Source organism: Vipera berus (assembly GCF_964194415.1).
Source record: "Vipera berus genome assembly, chromosome: 2".
In the NCBI taxonomy this organism is placed as follows: Eukaryota; Metazoa; Chordata; class Lepidosauria; order Squamata; family Viperidae; genus Vipera; species Vipera berus.
Genome location: NC_138203.1, coordinates 180,141,181 through 180,162,467, shown reverse-complemented (window position 1 = coordinate 180,162,467; position 21,287 = coordinate 180,141,181). Strand labels below are relative to the sequence as shown.

The 21,287-nt window shown below is 38.7% G+C and overlaps 1 protein-coding gene across 2 annotated transcripts in view; it reads right to left on the bottom strand.

Annotated features, from left to right (window-relative positions):
- BRD4 (bromodomain containing 4) overlaps window positions 1-21,287 on the bottom strand; it is a 94,017-nt gene that overhangs the window by 64,555 nt on the left and 8,175 nt on the right. For both annotated transcript variants that reach the window (XM_081319957.1, XM_081319958.1), the window contains exon 2: window positions 5,723-5,808. The gene's annotated coding sequence lies outside the window, so the exon portion shown is untranslated. The remainder of the gene's footprint in view (window positions 1-5,722; window positions 5,809-21,287) is intronic.

Here is a 21,287-nt window from a genome sequence, read left to right as displayed (position 1 = left end):
ATATAGCCACATAACATTTACAATTTACATCAAGTGAGACTGATGCATATCAACAGTTTTATGTTAAATTATCAGAATTATTTCAATAATTTAATTATTGTAGGGAAATATTTTATCTTTAGAGCAAATTTTAAAAGTTCATTTTGATTATCAATAGATGTCATTAACTGCTTAAAGAACATATTACCAAGTTGTATCTGCATACTTTTGAGTTGACCAAAATATAATTTAAGTTAAACATATCAGCTAAATATTGTTCAATTATTTTGCCTTTTCATGGTAGCAACTTATATTTATTTAATGCATATGTCCTTTCTTCAACTTCTGTATGTCACTCCATTATACCTATTCCTGCCTTGTAAAAATTAAGAAATTACCAATCTGATGGCAGGATTAGACAAGTATGTACAAATAACTATCTCATTCTTAAACTCAGGGTTTCTTGGGAGGAGGGACAGAAATGCATGGAGTACTAAGAGACAATACAAAATATGAGGATTGTTCCAAGATAAAGATGAATCAGCAGAGTCAAGTCAGGGCAAAATATATATATATATCTCGTAACAGAAAAAAAGCGAAGAATGAGTCAATAAATAAAAAACAACAGGAACTATTCAAAACAGAAGAAGGAAAACTCAATAGATGTGTCAAAGAGAATACCGCTATGACATTAACGATAAAATGAAAAGATCCACAGGGAAAGAATTCTTAATTTCTGCCAAAAAGAAGTGATTAATTTTGTAGACTCGATTTTTAAACATAAATTTCCATTTTACTAACAGGCTTGCATGATACTTGCAAAAGAATTAAGAAACAGTAAAGTATAATGCTGAGAACTACAGACCAATATTCAGTAAATAAGACATTGTTGCATACAATGCCACATGACCAAATAGCCCTGACTTCCAGTTGAAGAAAAACTATAAATTGTTGACACTATAAAGATCTGGTTCCAGATTCTAGAGGTCCCCTCCCTCCACCCTTGTGACATACTTTCAGTTCCCTGATGGAACTGCCACTGGAAGCAACAAAATAGATAAATGGCTCAGAAATACTAGCTTGCAAAGATGCCTTCAGAATAACTCCTACTCCCTTATACTTGCCATGTTATTAACAAGGGGATGCTGGGAACTTGTCTATCATGTGAGTCATCTATTTTCTCTGTCCTTACTACAGTGCTATTAAATGCAGCGACAGCACTGGAGGACGAATCAACTGAGCACCAGAATTTACCTGGTCATACTATAAACTGTCACCAAACATGACTGAACTAGAGCATCAAAATAATTATACTACCCAGAAATATACACAAACAGATAGGCATTCTATTGTGATATAATAATAATAGTAAGTTGGAAAGGACCTTGGAGGTCATCTAATCCAACCCCCTGCTCAGGCAGGAAACCCTATACCATTTCAGACAAATGGCTGGCCAGTCTCTTCTTAAAAACTTCCAGCGTTGGAGCATTCACCACCTCTGGAGGCAGGTTGTTCCACTGGTTAGTTGTTCTGTCAGGAAGTTTCTCCTTAGTTCTAGGTTGCTTCTCTCCTTGACTAGTTTCCATCCGTTGCTTCTTGTCCTGCCTTTGGGTGCTTTGGAGAATAGCTTGACTCCCTCTTCTTTGTGGTAGCCCCTGAGATATTGGAACACTGCTATCGTGTCACCCCTCACCCTTCTCTTTGTTAAACTACACATACCCAATTCCAGCATGTTGCACTATAAGAAAAAAATGAGACAAGATGATGTGCTACTTAATCCTTGACTTACAACTACAATTAAGCCCAAGATTTCTGTTGCTAAGTGAGACATTTAAGTGTATTTTGCCCCATTTTATGTCTTTTCTTGCCACAGTTAAATGAAACACTACTTGTACTAGTTGTTAAAGTTAATGACATGGTGTTAAGTGGTTCTGGCTTTCCCATTGACTTTGCTTGTGAGAAGGTCACAAAAGCTGATCACATGATCTGGGGACAGTGCAACTGTCATAAATATGAGTCAGTTGCCAAGTGTCTGAATTCTGACCATGTGACCATGGTGAGATTACAAGTGTTGTGTGAAAAACTGTCACGTCACTTTTTGCAGCACTGTTGTAACGTTGTACTATCATTAAACGTACTGTTGTAAGCTGAGGACTACCTTTACTGCTAAAGTATTTGTAGACATGAACAAATAAACACAAGAATCCTGATTTACTGTATATTATGCAACTTTTACATTAAACCTCTGATAATTCAGCCCAAGAAGTTAAAAGAAAATATTTCCAAAGCATTGTATTTGAGCCCAGATGGATATATTAAGTTTTTGACCAGTTAAGCATTAGCAACTAAGAAAGAGATCAAGCAAATAAGAGTACAAATTTATTCCCATTAGCTATTTTAATTAAACTTTGTCGAAGTCAAGTCCCTAGTTCAGGATGCTAAAAAAGAATTTTGGAATAAACTAAGAAAGTGATAACTATGTGATAGCGATATACTATGTGCCTTGGCACTTGGCAGACTCCACGAATGCATGATTAGATTAAGATTTGGTAAAAAATAAAATTAAAATTGGACGCTAGCATAATGCGAAGCAAAATACTAGCTTAAACATCTTTTTTTTCAAAGCAATATCCTTCAGCCTTGCATGTACAAAAAACACAATACAAAAATAAAAATGCTAGGGAGATATAGCCAGTATACCTATTCTTCAGTTAGTGACTAAGTTCCATTGCAACAACCACATCATTAAGCAAAATGGTTACTAAATGAACATGTGACTGAGGGAGATGCTGCAAAAATTGCTAATTGCTGCCATCTCATTCAGATAAAGGTTGCCTTGTATAGCAAAATTAATACTTTATTGCCATATTTGCAAATAGTTGCTAACGGAGGTGCTGTAGTTGCTAAACAACGGTGGATGTACTTTATTTAAAAGTGTATCCACTGCATAGGAAAAATAAAGCAGAAGAAAGATGATATGCTAATAAGCATTCTAGATTTCTAAACATAGTGGTAGCAAGTAACTGTACTACTGTAGTCTGACCACTATGGCAGTCACTTAGTGAATATGCCCTTAATATGCTCCCCAAATTTCAAATATTCCTATTGGTTAATTCACGCTATTGATTTAAACTATGGGTATCCAACTCTAGGCTACATTAATTGGAGAGGAATTGTATTGGGCTACATATAAATATATATAATATAATTAATGTATATAAATAACTTCCTTTATTTTTAAATATTTTTTATGATCTTGTGGAGCCTGATTACTAGCTTTCCAGGGCTGCATGCCACCCACTGGCCATGAGCTGAACCTGCCTGATTTGAACATTGCAAGCAGTCAATGTAGAGCACGGGTGTCAAACTCGCGATGTCACATGACACAATGTATAACAACTTTTTTCCCATTGCCAGCAATGGGGTAGGCGTGGTTTTAGTGTGATGCATCCGTGGGCTGGCAGTTTGACACCCCTGACGTAGAGTCTAGAACAGGGGTCGGCAACCTAAAAAAGAAAAAGAGCCACTGGGAACCGGTTCCATCACAAATTAAAAAAAGAGGGAGCCGCGTGCGTGTGTCCATGCACGCGCATGCGCAAAAAGGTTTTTTGCGCATGCGCGGACGCACGCGGCTGCCATTTTTTTAAAAATGAGATGGAACCGGTTCCCGGTTGCCCGACGGCGACGGCCCGTCTGCAAAGCTGCCGCTTTCGGCAGCTTCACAAGACGGGCCGCGGCAGCTTCCTGAAAGAGCGGCACCGCTGCCCATTCGCGCGGAGGTACGCGCGCACCTCCCCAAAGGTTTGGGGAGGTGCGCGCGCAACTCCGGTCGTTCGGAGAGGTGCGCGCGCACCTCTCGGAATGGGCAGGGGCGCCGCTCTTTGAGGAAGCTGCCGCGGCCCGTCTGCTAAGCTGCCGCTTTCGGCAGCTTCACAAGACGGGCCGCGGCAGCTTCCTGAAAGAGCGGCACCGCTGCCCATTCGCGCGGAGGTACACGCGCACCTCCCCAAAGGTTTGGGGAGGTGCGCGCGCAACTCCGGTCGTTCGGAGAGGTGCGCGCGTACCTCCGCGCGAATGGGCAGCGGTGCCGCTCTTTGAGGAAGCTGCCGCGGCCCGTCTGCTAAGCTGCCGCTTTCGGCAGCTTCACAAGACGGGCCGCGGCAGCTTCCTGAAAGAGCGGCACCGCTGCCCATTCGCGCGGAGGTACGCGCGCACCTCCCCAAAGGTTTGGGGAGGTGCGCGCGCACCTCCGCCCATTCGGGGAGGTGCGCGCGCACCTCTCGGAATGGGCAGGGGCGCCGCTCTTTGAGGAAGCTGCTGCGGCCCGTCTGCTAAGCTGCCGCTTTCGGCAGCTTCACAGACGGGCCGCGGCAGCTTCCTGAAAGAGCGGCACCGCTGCCCATTCGCGCGGAGGTACGCGCGCACCTCTCCAAACGGGCGGTGCCACTCTCCATTTGGAGAGGTGCGCGCGCACCACTGCCCGTTGGAAGAGGTGCGCGCGCACCGGGCGGCTGGGAGCCGCAAGAGACGGCTCAAAGAGCCGCATGCGGCTCCGGAGCCGCAGGTTGCCGACCTGTGGTCTAGAAGATGACTTGGATGGAGATATAAGTAGTCTTTGCTTAAATCATTCAGCAACCATTCAATCTATGATGGTGCTGAATGAATGGTAGAATGACCAGTCCTTGAAGTTATTACTATTGCAGTGACCCCACGATGACATGATCAAAATTGACAAACAGCTCATATTTATGACTACAGTGTGCACTTCATCTGCCCCCCACCCACCTCCCTTTTTCCTCTCAGTCCCTGTGGCTACCCTGCCTATAGGGCCAACAATCACTGAGTCATCCAATGGTTTTGCTTCAGAAACTATATCATATCACACGAGCAAAAAGCCACTTCTCTAAAGTCTAATTTATATAAGTTGAAACCTGAATTTAATTGTTTTAACCATCTAAAACAGGGATAGATAGGCCACATGTCTCCTCTGGTCTCCACCTATCTCTCTTTGTGCCTAACAAGTACCCCAACATGATTTTTAAAAAACAAAAATAAGTTGAAAATAGATTTGCCACAAACTTGAGCAGCATTTATTTATAAAGGGGATGAGTAGTATGTAATTTCAAAACACTCAAGTTACAACTTCATTCATTCTTCATCACTGGCCATAGTCACTGGAGCCTATAAAGCTCAACTACATCAATATCTTTATATACCATCTTTGATTTACCATACTACTCCAGCCTCGAATGAACATCATATAACTTCAAACAAAATATGCACCTACAACACAGCATGTTGACTACAAATGTGCTCATCCTATGCTTCCACCACCACTAGCCCAAAATCACATAACTAAGGGCTCTCCGGGGTTAAATGTTAAGAAAGACTACATCAGAAGTTTCACTTATCTTTCAGCATCTTTCACAATACCAAACTGTTATTTGGTAAATAGTTCCTTTTTGATTAACCCTAATCATCACATTATTTATCAAATTTTTATACCACTCTTCTCATTATCTAGGCGACTCTGAACAGTTAATAGATTAGAACCATAAAACTTTATAAAAATGACATAGCGAAATATTTTTGGAACAGGAAATTCTTGTGCAACTAAAGCTTATTTTCAAATGTACTTTCTCTGATAAAAGACTGAACATATTCGATCAACACTAAAAAGCCTAAGATATACACAATCAGCAAGCCAAACCTTCCAATGCAAAAAGAAAGACAGAAATATTACCTTGAAGCAGAGCTTATCGCTGATTACTTCCCTCTAGTAATTACGCTCTAATATCCATTTCTGGTACAGATTAATGAAGTACAACTCTGTAGAAACAATGAATTAGATCAGTATCGAAATAAAGGTGTAAAAAAGAAAAATATTCTATTCCTAACATTTAAATATTGGATAATGAAACTAAGCTTGATTTTTCCACCCTAATTCCAGCTTTGCAAAATACATGCATTAAAGAAACCTGATTTTTTTAAATGAACGTTTGTATATGATAAAGATTTATCCATTCTCAACAAACATTTCTTAAACCTTACAAGCAGGTATTAACAAGTTGTTAAAATCTTGATCTTTATACCAAGCATTGAAATACAACTTTAGCAGTTAATTCAACTAATCTGACTATAGCTATAGATAGACATCTTCATGACTGTGGATTTAAATAATACAAGCAGAATATGGAAATATAAAGAAACTGATGGATGATTCACTGTTTAAAGAAGATGAACAATTATTAAGCCAGAAAAGTGGTTTGAGTAACTTGTTCTTACTAGATCCATAGTACTGGTGGTCTGTTAAAATCTTAAAGTACTTTATGACAAGTGATTTTTAAAGGACAAATTTATCTCAAGAGGTTTTTAAAGTTGTGGCATGTTCTTGGCTTAAAAGAAAATACAAATCCAAAACAAGCTTTGGGTCTATATTTGAAGGGGTTAAAAACTAAGACTTAAAATTTGGGGAAGGGATTACAGAGTTGGCTTATTCAATCAAGATTAAAAATATATTATATTTGGTTCTCTTACTGGACTTTTGCTGATAAAGAACAAACGAAAGGGCTTTTGCTTTTTGCTTTTTAACTAAGTGATGAATTATGGGGAGAAGACAATATCTATTGTATTAAGAGATGATAATAAGCTATTAAAATTATTTTCACTTCCTGGATGAAGGGGGAAAGTTTCTTTCCTTCCATCCCTTTTTCTTTTTGAGACTTGTTTTTCCCCCCTCCTATATGTTTTGTAGTTTTTATTCTTTCCATTTGTAAGTATTAAAACTATTTGGAAAAAGAATAAGCCGATAAACATGATATAAAATAAGGCACTGTAATTATTGTTACTGTTGCCTACAGAGTTTCAGATAATACTGAAACAGGGCTATCAATAAAAGAAGTAAAATCAGTCAACTAAAAACTCATGCCCTAGTCATCTGGCATCTCTCTACATGAGGCTGCCTTTTAAGATCACTTGGAGGCGTCAACTGGTCCAGCGTACCTCCAGTAAGCCAAGTAGTAGTACTTCTGCTTCATAAGCTGCACTAGTTGCCAATTCATTCCAAGTGTGATTTTAAGATGCTGGATGTTACCTATAAAGCCTACATCCACCTAGCTGATTCAATCCTGCAACACTGGTGCATTCAGGTTCCTTTAATATTAAAGAATCTCATCTCTTCAGACCGCAGAAGCACATCTTCTTTGTAGCAGCACCTGCACTCTGGAACTAGGTTCATCCCAAAATCTGGATGGCTTCTACTCTATTATTTAGAAGAGCCATGAAGACTTGGCTCTTTACAGAAGCCTTAGACAAGGGAGAGTGAGACTCCTTACTTTTTTATGCTTTTTAAAAATTCGTATTATTGTAATGTGTTTGTTGTCAGCTGCCCAGAGACATTGAGTTAGGCAGAATACAAGCTTAATACATCACCATTATTATTATATATTCTAGCAAAGCCAGCCCATAGTAATTAAAAGAAAATTATTTTCCAGCATACTTCCATATAGTATGTGATAAAGTATACAATTTCCTTCAAACTATGTAGGGAAGTATGTAATCTTTTTGACTATTTCTGATCCCAAGGTACAACAGACAAATCATCATACATTTACCCTAATCCTAATTAAGAGCTAATTCCATTTTTACATACATGCTTTGTTCACATATTATCCAAATTTTCATGATTAAGCAAGACTGATACATGTCATCTGATTACTGCAGCTTTTCCTCTTTTTTTACACTGGTGTGTTGAATGTGCAGCTGAACTAGGTTTCCAATTTTTTTTTTGCTCTTTAATGCAACAAGAAATAGAGTTCAAAGGGAGAATCTCTGGTTTATTTAGGCATGCATCTAGTAGAAGAGCTGATAATTTATCCTGACTTATGAAATAACATGAAATTTGTTTGGACCGTTCATAAAGTACAGTACTAATCTCAATTAAAATCTTTTTTAGAATTGTATTAAGAATTCTTACATCATTTCAGTGTTCAATGAAAACTTATGCGAAACTACAGCAAGCACTTCTCAAATCTGCTTTGTAAGATTGGGAGAGTCCGCAGATCAAGTTTAAAAATATAATTTTAAATACTATGAAAATGTTTCATGCTTTCCAATAACAATCCCAGAAATTATAAAAGAGGCTATAAAAATTAACTACAGTACCAACATTAAACTGCAAGTGATTTTATTCTAGTCTATCTCCTTATATTGAAAGATTGTGACTCTCAGAACAAAAAAACCCCAATAATTACTGCCTAACAAAAATTATATGGAAATCAGGAAAAATGTATTACAACCCAACAACTTTTATTCTATTCATCACATATATAATAAAACTTTTTAAAAACAAAATTGATCCTTTAAAGATTTCAAAATAATTTACAGAATGATAGCTTAGTGCATGAGAGACAGGAAACATTACTTGTTGCAGAATTTAAGCAAAACTTGGCCTCAAATGTCTGATGTTACTGTCAACATTATATCATTTATTAAATTTTTATAAACTTACGAACAGCAGGATGAGAAATTGGGTTTGTTGCAAAATCATGTTTTTATTGCATAGGGATCTTCAATCATACTGATATAGTGAATGCTATGTAACTTGTTTTCCATACTAATACTATTGCTGTGTATTTCATCATCTTGGTATCAATTCTTTGGTACAATGTTAAGTGTTAAAAGGACAATTGAGAATCCCAAGGTATCTCTTTGTTAAATGGGGAAAAAGTAAATGAAAGCATTGCATGAATCTCTAAAACCAGAGAAAATTGTACTTGAGAGTTCTCATGGCAGAATCACTATGGCCCATATTTTAAATTGTGAACCATCCAGAGTCAGCCTAAAGTTGGATAGAACCAAAATAGAAGTAAATAAATAGAATCCTAGTTTTCTTTGACACACAATTGGAACTGTCCACAGGAAGTTCGATGGTTATGGTCTTAAAAAGATAAAAGAATAAAAGAATATAGCCTTGCTGTAATCAACGTTCTAGCAATGACAAACCAAAAAGAAATTAGTGGGTCCTTTTTCATTTTGATAAAGCACCTGTTTAGGTCCCCCTCCCTGTAACAAATATGCTTCATGCTTTATTTGTGAAACAGGATAAAAAGGGGGGGAGGCAAACACATCAACATCCACCTCACGTAAGGATATTAGGGAACTTAGCAAGATGCAACAAAAAGATGAAGAAGACAATGATAGCATCAGATTCATACAGTAGCATTCTTCAGGCTGAATAAATTATGAGATGTCGTTGTTAGCTGCGAAGTTGTGTCCGACCCATCGCGACACCCCATGGACAATGTTCCTCCAGGCCTTCCTGTCCTCTACCATCTTCTGGAGTCCATTTAACTCACAAAAATTATGAGATAGGTCACACATAATTACCAATTGTCTCAAAAAAATAGGTTCCAATCAGTCTACAGAACATCTTTGAAAAAGATACTTATTTGAAAAGTATCAGGCTTGATTTTCCTTTTCTGGCACTTGGGACTTTTTCATTTTTCTATTGGCAGAGAAACGCGTAAGATCTGAACGTCTGTTGAATCTTGCTATACTGATAAGTGAGGAGCAGGCACACTAGGGCATTGGGATAGAGATTAAGTGCATACTGTCATACTATTATATATGATTAAGATAGCCTATTCAGCTGAACAAGACTACAACAGCATACAATTACCAGCTATAAATGTTTTATCAACTTTTCTTTTGTGTCAGCTTTGTCTGTGATAAAGCTTTTCTCAACCATGATTTGATTATGGATGACAGGGCAAATCAGGTATATGTAACTGAAACAGGGGGGGGGGAGGGAGGGTATCTATTCACATGGGTATCAGGCTTGGTGTCTAGCACAGCCTTGGGCAGAAAAAAGAGGAACTGCTGATATAATTCACAAGATGGGATTGGTATCAAGAAGTCCTACTCCACAGATAGCTGGATATGAGACTTTGTTTACACTAATATTATATACAATGCAAAGTATCATTTTTAATACTAGATTGATATATTCCCTTTACTTTGCAAAAACTACATGAATCAGAAATGGTACTTCTTTTGAACTGTCAGATATGAGCTATTAAAACAATAAGCCCATTGTAAAAATATTGTGAAAATTACACAGCAAATTAGAATAAACTACAGCAGGAAACATTGACAACTCTGTGTCTGTGTCTTAGTGAATTCAAACGTGTGGTACAGTAAAAGATGAAGTTACACAAAAATGCATGGATGTATGTTGGAAAAAGCAGAAAAACAACTCTGACAAATCAGTCATCGGTAGACACATAGATTTAACAACATTGATAGACTATGCAAAAGAGACAATCAGCAAGTTCAAAAGAGAAAAAGGCTCCAGCACCTCTCCACGAGTAATCAGCACTCAGATCAGCATAGATTAGCTCCAAGGTCACCTTCAGAACAACAATCAAGTAAACAATACCCCAATCAAGAAACTGCCACAGAGCCATTAGTAAACAGCCCAACCAAAGAATCCCTAAGACCGCCCCCACCAACACAGACAGGCAAGACACCAGAATATAAACAGACAACAAACAGCACTCCTAACTAGTGCTGATGATGTTACCTAATTAGGGCAATGAAACTTCTGCAAGAAAACACACAAGCTCAGAGAACACACAGGACTCCTTAAGCAGAAAAAAGTAATCAAATTTAAGATTGAAAAAAATGCAGTTGTATTTCATATACCACTTTCCCAAATTTTATTTTTTACCTCTGTTTGACCTCTGAAGGAGAGTAAACATAAAAACTATACCTAACAAAAATGTATTGCAGGTAGTTCTCAATTTACAACAGTTCATTTAGTGACCAGTTATGACACTCAAAAAAGTGACTTATGACCATTTTTCACTTACCACCTTTATAGTATCCCCATGATCATGTGATCAAAATTCAGATGCTTGGCAACTGGCTCATGCTTATGACCTTTGCTGTGTTCCAAGGTCATATGATCACCTTTTGCAACCTTTTGACAAGCAAAATCAATAGGGTAGCCACTGATTCACTTAACAACCACGTTACTAACTTCTCAATTGCAGTGATTCACTTGAACAACTGTGGCAAGAAACATCATAAAATGGGGCAAAATTCACTTAACAAATATCTCCCTTAACAATAGAAATGTTGGGCTCAATTGTGGTCGTAGGTTGAGGACTACCTATACTGGTTTATGTTCAGCTTAGTTTTATGGCTGCCAAAAGTACTTTGATTTTGATGCAATTTGTCAGGAAAACAGAGCAATGAATAAATCATTTATCACTATGGCTATGTATTACCTCCAGCTGCAGAACTGGTGTAGCTCAGAATAACAAATGCTGAAAAGTCTTCTAAGATTTCATGAATGAAATGAAGAATCAAAGTTTTCTCACTACACACAAATTTGTGGATGGGAATCAGAGGAGCCAGAATGCCGATTAGGCCAAAATGCCGATTATTTTCTATTCTGGAAAAAGCTCATTTATGAAATTTCTACAGTTTATCTAGTATACTGCATTGGTCCTTATTCCAGACTTCAATAATGATTCACATTTTTTTCCAACTACAACAGATGTTAACATAATAAAATGCCAAAATTATACCGTTTGGATAAATTACTACATCTCATTTCAGCATACTTGCAACAGCCCAAAACGTATAAGCATCAGCACTTTTCTGTACCCTATTCAAAAATAGCAGAACAACTCAATCCCTTGTGGATTCTTCCTTTCTCCCTCTTCTTCAAGCATAAAAATAAATTATTCAGGTAAAAAAAGATGGTACTTATTGCTCCTTCCTAATGAACTGAGCCTTGGATTTATGTTGACACTGCTGGTTTTGGTTACCAACATTATTTTATTTATTTTATTTATTTTTATTACAATTATATCCCGCCCTTCTCCGAAGACTCAGGGTGGCTTACAAGCTTAGCAGTAGCCTTCATTCTATGTATATGCCTGCTTATTAGGGCTTTCACACACACCCCCAAGCGGCATTATTACAAAGTCAGCTTAATTGCCCCCAACAATCTGGGTCCTCATTTTACCTACCTCGGAAGGATGGAAGGCTGAGTCAACCTTGAGCCTGGTGGGATGCAAACCTGCACTAATTGCAGGCAGCTGGTGTTACTTAAGGAGGCATTAGCCCACTGCTCCACCAAAGATTACCTTCAGAGCACTGAAACTACACATGCCTGGAATCCCTGTACTGAGAGTGTCATTAAAAATCTGCAAAGCATATTCTTCACACTATATAACCTGTTTCGCCTTGGTCAGAAAATCATTTTTATATTCTGGAGATTAACTGCAAAAGCAATTTCCTGCCAATCAATCAATCAATCAATCTCTCTCTGTGTGTGAAGGGGTTCCAATGCAATGAAGGCAATTTTTTTAATGTTATTAATAAAAAACAAGTTTTCTTCATTACTTTGATACTGTTATGTTTACATTTCTTTTCATTTCTACATTTTTATTGTTGTCAGGTGCCGAGATGGCAGTGAATAAATTTAATAAGTAAATAACCAAGGATAGAATGAAAAATTAAATATTTCTATTTGTAAAACATACTGTGCAAAATTAATTAGCAATATAAAAATATAGTAAATTAAAAACAAAACTCAAAATTAGCTAATAGGAATTAGTGCAACACTAATTTAATCTAAAAATTTTCTTGATTAATAACCAGAAATAAAAAATAGATAATTTATAAACTGATATTTAAAATACTCAATCTTAGAATAATTCAGAAATACACAAAATGAAATAATAAACCAAATCATTAAAATCATAATAAAAGCCAACACATTGTGAAACAATCATCAAGTAAAATAAGTAAGTAAAGGCATGATTTAACCACCTGGAGCAAGTCACCTCCAACTGTACTTCCAAAGGCAGGTAAGCCCCCCCCCTCCCGCCACCATTGGAATCACAATGAATTTGTCCCCACTTGAGATTTCAAATAAGAAAATGTTTTTATATTTACAAGTTATTTCATTAAAAACAATGTCTAAATGCTTTACTTTTTGTTCAAGATGATAAAATGTATTGATAATGTAATTCTTTTCTCAATTCGTACTTCAGCTATTTTAAAGACATTCAGAAGGTATGTAAATTTAACAAGGTATATATATTTGAGGAACAAAGCTAAAGGTCAAACAAGTACTGTATACTAAATCATATCCCAGTTGAGGTATAAAAACATCAAACCAATGTTATTTTTAAGAAAATCAAATGCAACAGTTTATGATGCCATTTGTGAGATTGATACAATTTACATTTTAAATAATCAAAACACACTGAAATTTTATAAAATACAAAACAAAAAAGATAAACAGAAACAGAAAATGAAAGCAGCAATAAAAATTGGAGCAAAACTACAAAAAAAATATCTCTGCCTGGAGCAAGAAAGTCAATTAAGGACAGCAACTGGCACATTTACTGACTTTCCAAAGTCAAAGTGTTACCTCTGAAAATGCCCACTCTACTTAACTATGTGTTTCACAGATCACTTCAGGAAATAGGCAGGAACTTGTGGAAAGTTGTGTTCTCCAGCATGACAGATGGAGAATCCACGAATGGGTTAACTCTGTCTTCCTGCCCAATTAGACTAAGTCAGTCAAACTTCCCAGCCTCTCCTGGATCAGGACACCTCCCAGCCACGACTTGGTCTGTGCAAAGATGTAGCAAATTTGGCTCCCAGAATCCTGCTGAGTCATCTCTTCAGAGTAATTGAGCAGGTCATATAGTTTTTTTAATCCCTTCGTGGATTCTTCTCTCCCTCTGCACTGGGATCAGTGCAGTATCTGGCTTCTCCTTCCCCTTCCCAGCTGCAAGCTCTGTTTGAGCTGCAGCATTCCAAAAGTCTCAGGCTTTCATTTTCGGCGGCCGCCATTTTGAATGCCTGCTGTTTATTGTTGGTTCGTGGGAAGCTTTCTCAGTTCAGCTGTCTGTTTAAGAGTGCCTGAAATTTCAGGAGCTTGCGAAAACATTCTCTTTTTCTAGCTGCAAACTCTGATTAAGCTGCAGCCTCTTCTGACTTCTCTGGCTTTCATTTTCGCGGCGCGTTTATTGTGGCCGCCATTTTGAATTCCATAAGTCTGTGGGGAGGCTTTCACTTAGAAATTCTTTGTTGCCTGTTTTTAAGTGTGTCTGAAGTATTTGCTTGCCTTCTATCCGGTCTTGAGGGGAAGGAATAGATTCCCTCTTGTGCTCTTTTTCAGTAGCGGCAGCCATTTTGGGCGTTGCTATTGTCTCCGTTCTTCTGGAAGGCTTTTGGCTCGGTTTGTCTTTGCCAGCTCAGGAGGGGAGGGGTGGATTTCAAGCGCCCCCAAACTACAGAATTGCAGTTTGCTTTGTCAATCCAAAGGAAGCTGGCCTTTGAGGCGCTGAACAGGCGCAGGGCCCCTTTTCAGGCTTCCACCTTCAAATCATTGCAGAGGGCCATGAGTTCAGATTCCTTCTGCTTGCAGAAGACGTCTGGAGGATGGAGGGCAATACTCGATCTAAAGGGGCTGAACACTCATCTTGCATACAAGAAGTTCAAGATATAAACACTACAGTCCATCTTGGCCAGCATCAGGAGGGGAGACTTCCTGACGTCCATCGACCTCATGGAAGCATACCTTCACATTCCCATCCTTTCCGCCTACCGGAGGTTCCTCAGGTTTTGCTACAAGACTTACCACTACCAGTACAGCCTTTTGTCGGCCCCAAGAGTGTTTACCAAGGGCTGACCACGCATTTGAGGTCTGTCCCCGTACATATCCAGTGCTATCTGGACGACATTCTCATCCAGTCCCTATCAGTCCAGGCGGCTCAATCAGACCTGGCTTTGTCTATCAAGACTCTCCAGGACCACGGGTTCAAGGTGAACTTTCAAAACAGCTAGACAGTTCCCTCAACGCTCTTTCTTCATTTGGGCGTGATCATAGACACCGAACTATGCAGGGTCTATTAATCTCAGGAACGTCAGAACAGAGTCAGAGCCCTGGTCCTTCAGGTAAAGAGGGAGCGTGTAGTCATCCTGGCTGTTCTTTCCGAACTGTTAGGGAAGTTGGTTTCCTACATGGGAATAGTCCCATGGGCCCAACTACATTCCAGGGACCTGCAATGGTTTTTGCTCCCGTTTCAGAGACTGGGCACCAGCTCCTCCAACCAAAGGGTAAGGGTTCTGTCTCGGACCCTGAACTCCCTCCAGTGGTGGACCTCAGCAGCGGTAGCCAGGGGTTCTTTGTTTCAGGAGCCCGTTCGGATCACCCTGAATACGGACACCAGCCTGTTTGGCTGGGGGGCGCTTCTAGGGTCTCAGTTGGCTCAGGGCCGGTGGTCCCAGTCCAACCTGAAGCACAACATAAATTAGTTGGAGCTCAGAGCCATACATCTGGCCCTCCGCCACTTCCGCAACAGGGTGGCAAGACAACATGTCCTGGTCCTCACGGACAACGTAACGGCAAAAGCCCATATGAACTGGCAAGGGGGTACCCGTTCCAGGTCCCTTATGGCATTCTGTACCAAATAAAGGTTCTAAACTGCATTCAAGTACAGCCCTATATTTTGCTACAGTAATATTAACGAAATGATATCACAGCATTGATTTTTATAATAAGGCTATCTTTATCTAAACAACATGAGCTGGTGAAAGATGCTTCTGATTACTAAGATGGCCTCTAATGGTCCCTTAATGTCAAAGACAGATGTAACAACACATAAAATACAAACATCATCTTTTGGCGAATCAGGTTGCATTTTTCTTACTTGTATAGATAAACCAACCATTAATATATCTGATTCTCAGTCATCCAGGTCATAGTTGTCCCAAAGATGTTTTTTCATGAGGCAACTGGACTTTCTTGTTTTTTCTTTGAAGATGTTTCACTTCTCGTCCAAAAAACTTCTTCAGTATTTCTCCAAGAGCTGAAGAAGCTTCTTGGACGAGAAGCGAAACATCTTCAAAGAAAAAACAAGAAAGTCCAGTTGCCTTGTGAAAAAACATCTTTGGGACAACTATTAATACCACCTCTGTTTGTCTGGTCTGAGTTTCAGTTTGGTGGCCTCACCCGATGCATTCTTTCAGCCAGACACTAATTCAGCAATTCCATTGCTTTACCTATACCCATAAGAAGTGATGGACCTGAACATCAACAAAAAACTGATTTTACTCCAAATATCTGAATTAACTGTTACAACAGTCTCCTATAAACATGGGATTACTCTTATATAGTAAGAGCTCATTATTGAGCTTAGTTTGTAATGATGGAGGCAAAAGGCTTTTTGTCCTTCCATCATTTAATTCTTTCAGTAATACCCAGCAAAACTTTTGTAAGTCATTCAGGACCATTGAGGACTTAACATAACTGGAGATTATACAGGAGGTAGTACTCATGATAAGAAGAAATCACAAGTACCACCTTCTAGAGATTATTATCTAGGTATGAATGGAACCAGATAAAGGATGTTCTGCCCAAACCTAATATGGACAGAGGGGCTGCAATTCCCATTTCTCTCTGTGCAAAGTTTACCCAACAGGTCAACCAGGAGAGTATCAATATCAAAATCAGGCACTTCACCTAGAAAGGGGAATTAGTTATTGGACTATATTTAGATTTTTGGATCCATTTTCCCTAGGAGTGGTCTCATCACTACTTCTCCTTACTTCCTCTTTTACTGCTTCGGGTGTTGAGGGAGATACTCATCACTGCAGCCCCCTTTAATAAGATTATGCGCACTCCTCTAGGTAGGTAAGCCAACTGGATTCCCTTTCCTTAAGTACTGAGGTTCAAAAGTAAGTAAACATGTGGTTGGTCAAACTCAATCAAGCATATTGTCCATATTATCTGAACTTACAACTAAAGTTTATGCAAAAGAATCTCACCAGTCAGGGTCATATGTACTTTTATAGCTGAACAGCTAAACCATGACTAATCTCATAGATTCTAACCTCACGAGTACCTAGTCAACATGTCTCAGGGAACTACCTCCTGTATAATCTCCAGTTAGGTTAAGTCCCCAATGATCCTGAATGAGTTACAAAAGTTCTGTTGGGTACTACTGGAGGAATTAAATGATGGAAAGACAAAAAGCTTTTTACCTCACTGACAATAAAGTAGGCTCAATAATGAGCTCTTACTATATAAGATTCATTTAACTCAACCAGCTTTTTAATCTACCAATCTGCTTCACTGCTCATGGTTAAGATGTATACTGAAAGACAGAATGGCCTACATCAGGGGTGTCAAACTGTTGGCCCACGGGCCGGATGCATTACGTGGAAGCTGCACCCACCCCATTGCCGGCAATGGCAAAACAGTCCCGATACGTTGCGCAACGTCACATAACATCGTGAGTTTGACATGTCTGGCCTACATTGTAACCAGCTCATAAACTGTTCCACAATCAGCCCTTGGCCATGTTTTTGTCATTGTATCTAAAATCCCCTGCTTCCTTCTACCAAATTGATTTCTGTGCATTCATCTGAAGTCCATGTATCTATTGGCTTCATTTTGACTGAAGACTGTGTTAGCAGTGAAAAAAATCATTGGATTGGCAGAAATTGGTACAGAATTCTGCTTCGTTTATTTTCTAGATCATACAATCCTACTAGGTATTCCTTCTTACTATTTCCATTTTGGCATTCCAATCTCCAGACATAAGTAGAATATCTTGCTGGCATGTTAGGTTGATTTTGTACTGAACTTGACCATAAACTTATCAACCTCTTCTTCTTGATCAGTAGCTAAAGCGTAAGTATGGATAATTGGGCATATTAAACAACTGTCTATGTCTATGAAATACAATTGATTTGCCCAGTCACTGACTGTAGCATATTCAGGTAGTGATTCTACTATATCCTTCATGACTATGAAAACAACGCTGCTCTTTGTTTTTCATGTCTTAAATAGTAAATATGTATGAACTTTTCACTGAAAGTATCCGATTCCAGGGTACTGCAATTGGCTAATGCTTAAAATATCAATATGTGCTACATTTATTTCAATTATACGCGAAACTTTTCCATATCCATGAGTCTTAGATTCCACGTTACCTAGTGATCGTTTTTGCAATTTTGGATTTTCTTTATTTGACAATATTAGCCACTTAGGCATCCACAAGGCTTTAATCAAGTTGCATCAAAAACACCTTTCTAGGTAGTCCTTGACTTATGACCATATTGGAGTCTGCCCATTACAGCTGTAATTTGTTGACAGTCATAAAGCAAGTCATGTAATGACCAGACCTATTTTTACAAAATGTTTTGTGGTGGTCGTTAAGTGAACACCATGGTTAAACAAGGACTCTGGTTGTTAAGTGAACAAGTGTTTGCTTTGGGTAATTTTTTGCCAAAAACGAGAAGTAAATGTGGGCCGGCTGCTGAGTGCCCAAAATGCAGTCATGTAACCATGAAAGGAAGTGTGGCCATTGTAACTTCAGTACTGGATCGTAACTTCCTTTTGGGTGATCAGTCATAAGTCTGAATGGCTGCTAAAGCAACTAGTTATAAGTCAAAGATACCTGTAGGTTTCCTGAAAGATCCTCAGCTCTCCCTCAATAGTAAGTTGAGCAATACCTGACTTGAGGGGATTCATTACCCAGCACTGTATCATCAATCACTATCAAGTATATCTACATGTTAATTTACCACTGTGTTCTTATGCATATACAGGTGATTCTCACTTAACAAGTATTTCAACAACCAATTGAAGATACAATAGTGCTAAACAGTCTGGTATTCATGATCAGTCTTTGAAGTTCTAGCCATCCCACTGTTCCCACAGTCACATGTACAGAATACAGCCATTGGCAACCAGCTTGCAATTACAGCATCAGGCCCTGCAATCACATGACCGCCATTTATGATCTTCACTGGTTTCCAGCAAGCAGTCATTGGGGAAGCTGGTGGGAGGTTGCAAATGGCAGCTACGTGTCACTCTTTATTGCAGAAACTCACATTGACCAAAAGAAAGTGTCCAAACTGCCATCGCTGAGCAGTGCTGTCATGTGACATCGTATTTTATGATCTGGTCAGTAACCTACACAAATTCCACTCAACTACCAGCATCAACTGAGGACTACCTGCAGTAAATGATGCCTCTGTCATTGTCATTAATGTAATAATCTGACTCCATTATTTTCCATATTGCTGCTGCCCAGTACAGATGTCTGTTTGTTTTAGCTAAAATCTGTGATGAACCTCCTACATACCACATTTCCCCAAAAGACCTACCCTGAAAATAAGCCCTAGCTTGATTTTTTTTTTTTGGGGGGGGGGTAGGCCTAATATAAGCCCTACCCCAAAAATAAGCCCTAGTTTGGGGTCAAGGCACACGCCTAAAGATCAAGCTAGGGCAGCAGTGCAGAGCTTACTATTGCAGCCAGGCCTCCCATGGATCAACACTTGCCTTGCCGACCCACTTCTTCTGCAGCTGAAGAAGCAGCTTCATTCTGCAGCTAAGAATGGAGCTCCGGCCTGCATTTCTCAGTCAGAGGCCTTACAGAGGGCTTCTGACTGCGAAATGCAGGCCGGAGCTCCAGTCTCAGCTGCAGAATGAAGCTGCTCCTTCGGCTGCAGAAGTGGGCTGGCTGGCTGGGGCTGTTGGTGCTGCCACCATGAGGTGAGTGGAAAAGACACCCCCTGAAAATAAGACCTAGTGCCTCTTTTCGAGGCAAATAACAACAATACCAGGTCTTATTTTCGGAGAAACATGGTAGATGACCCTGATGAGAGTATATACTTTTGTCATATGCTCCTGGCTTTCTTTGTTCCTTCACAGGAACATTACCCACCACTACGCTATAATGAGGCAGCACTGTAGAACCAGGGTTGATTTAAAATGAAGTATTTTTTCCCCAGTTTAAAACAAATTTTGTTTCTGCTTTGTGCACCTTATATTGTGAAGTGAGTATGAAATATGAAGTGTGATGCAGTAATAACAATATAGAGAACTTTGTATCTTGACACATTTAAGAAACTGAGTACTGTATCTCACTCCTGAACTATTCTCAGCATATCAACTATATTCACGGTAAAGGCCATGAAAGGATTTCAGATTAAGAGATTCAGTGGGAATCCAATTACGTTTAAACAGTTAATTTTAGACAATATAATTAAGCCTGAGGGTAGTGTGTAATTTATGTTCTGAAAGCAAACAGTGGAAGCATATGGAACCATGTACAGGTAGTCCTTGACTTATGATCAGCTGCTTAGTGACTACTCAGTTAAAATGGACCCTGAAAACGGGACTTAGATTCAGAGCTCTGACATCTTGCAATTACCTGACCACAACTTATGTTTTTGCCAGAAACCAGTGTATACCTCCGGTTTCCAGGAAAAAACACATCATATACAACAAAAGATTTGCTTAATGATCACAGTGTTTGCTTTAAAGGTCATAATCGGGCACAGTCACATGGTAATCCACTATATTACCATCATAATTTATGACCAAAATTGTGGTCTCAATTACAGTCATAAGTCAAGGACGACTATCAGTAACTACAAGGTTAAATAATGAACAATGTATTGACATGTTACGTATTAGCTACTTAAGGAAAACTGAAAGCAGCTTCAGTCAATAATATTTTTCAATGCAAAAGCCAAATTCTAGTACATTGAATGATATTGTGAATATTAAGACCAATCACTCAAGAGCTTAAAATCTAGTGAGGGCAGATGCATATGTATAAAGTAACTAGTTGTTGTAAAAATATTTGTACAGTAAGAACAGAGATGTTTCTATGAGCACATTTGATTAACTAAAATTTTCTGCCCCCCAAAATATGAAATGAAAGACAAGGAATTTCTCCTCATTACCATACTCATCTTTAATTTTTATTTGACAATGTTTTACCTCCAAGCCCTCTCATATTTCAATATATTTTATCTCTTTTTCAACGAAGAACTTCACTCACATAGAGTAGACAATTATAAACATTGAGAGAAACAAGCATTAATTATATTTAGAAAGTCAGAAGTCATTCACATCAGTCTTTAAATATTCATCTTCAAAACTTCATGGATGTAAAACTTTTAGATAATTGGATCACAAGAATACAATTTTATTCTCTAATAACCTATTTGTTCTAACTTCACTTTTTCTTCCTCTAACAGATCAAAGAATTAAGAATCAATTTAAACAACAGTAATAAAGTATCAACTGCTATCTAGAACAGGGCTTTTCAACCTTTTCACCCATTGTACCACTTTTAGGATAAGGCAATATCCGAGTACCAACAGTCGCCCAGCAAGGTGTCAAAAACTTGACTCCCCAAAAAGAGGAAAAATGATACAAGTACAGGTAGTCCTCGGCTTACAACAATTTGCTT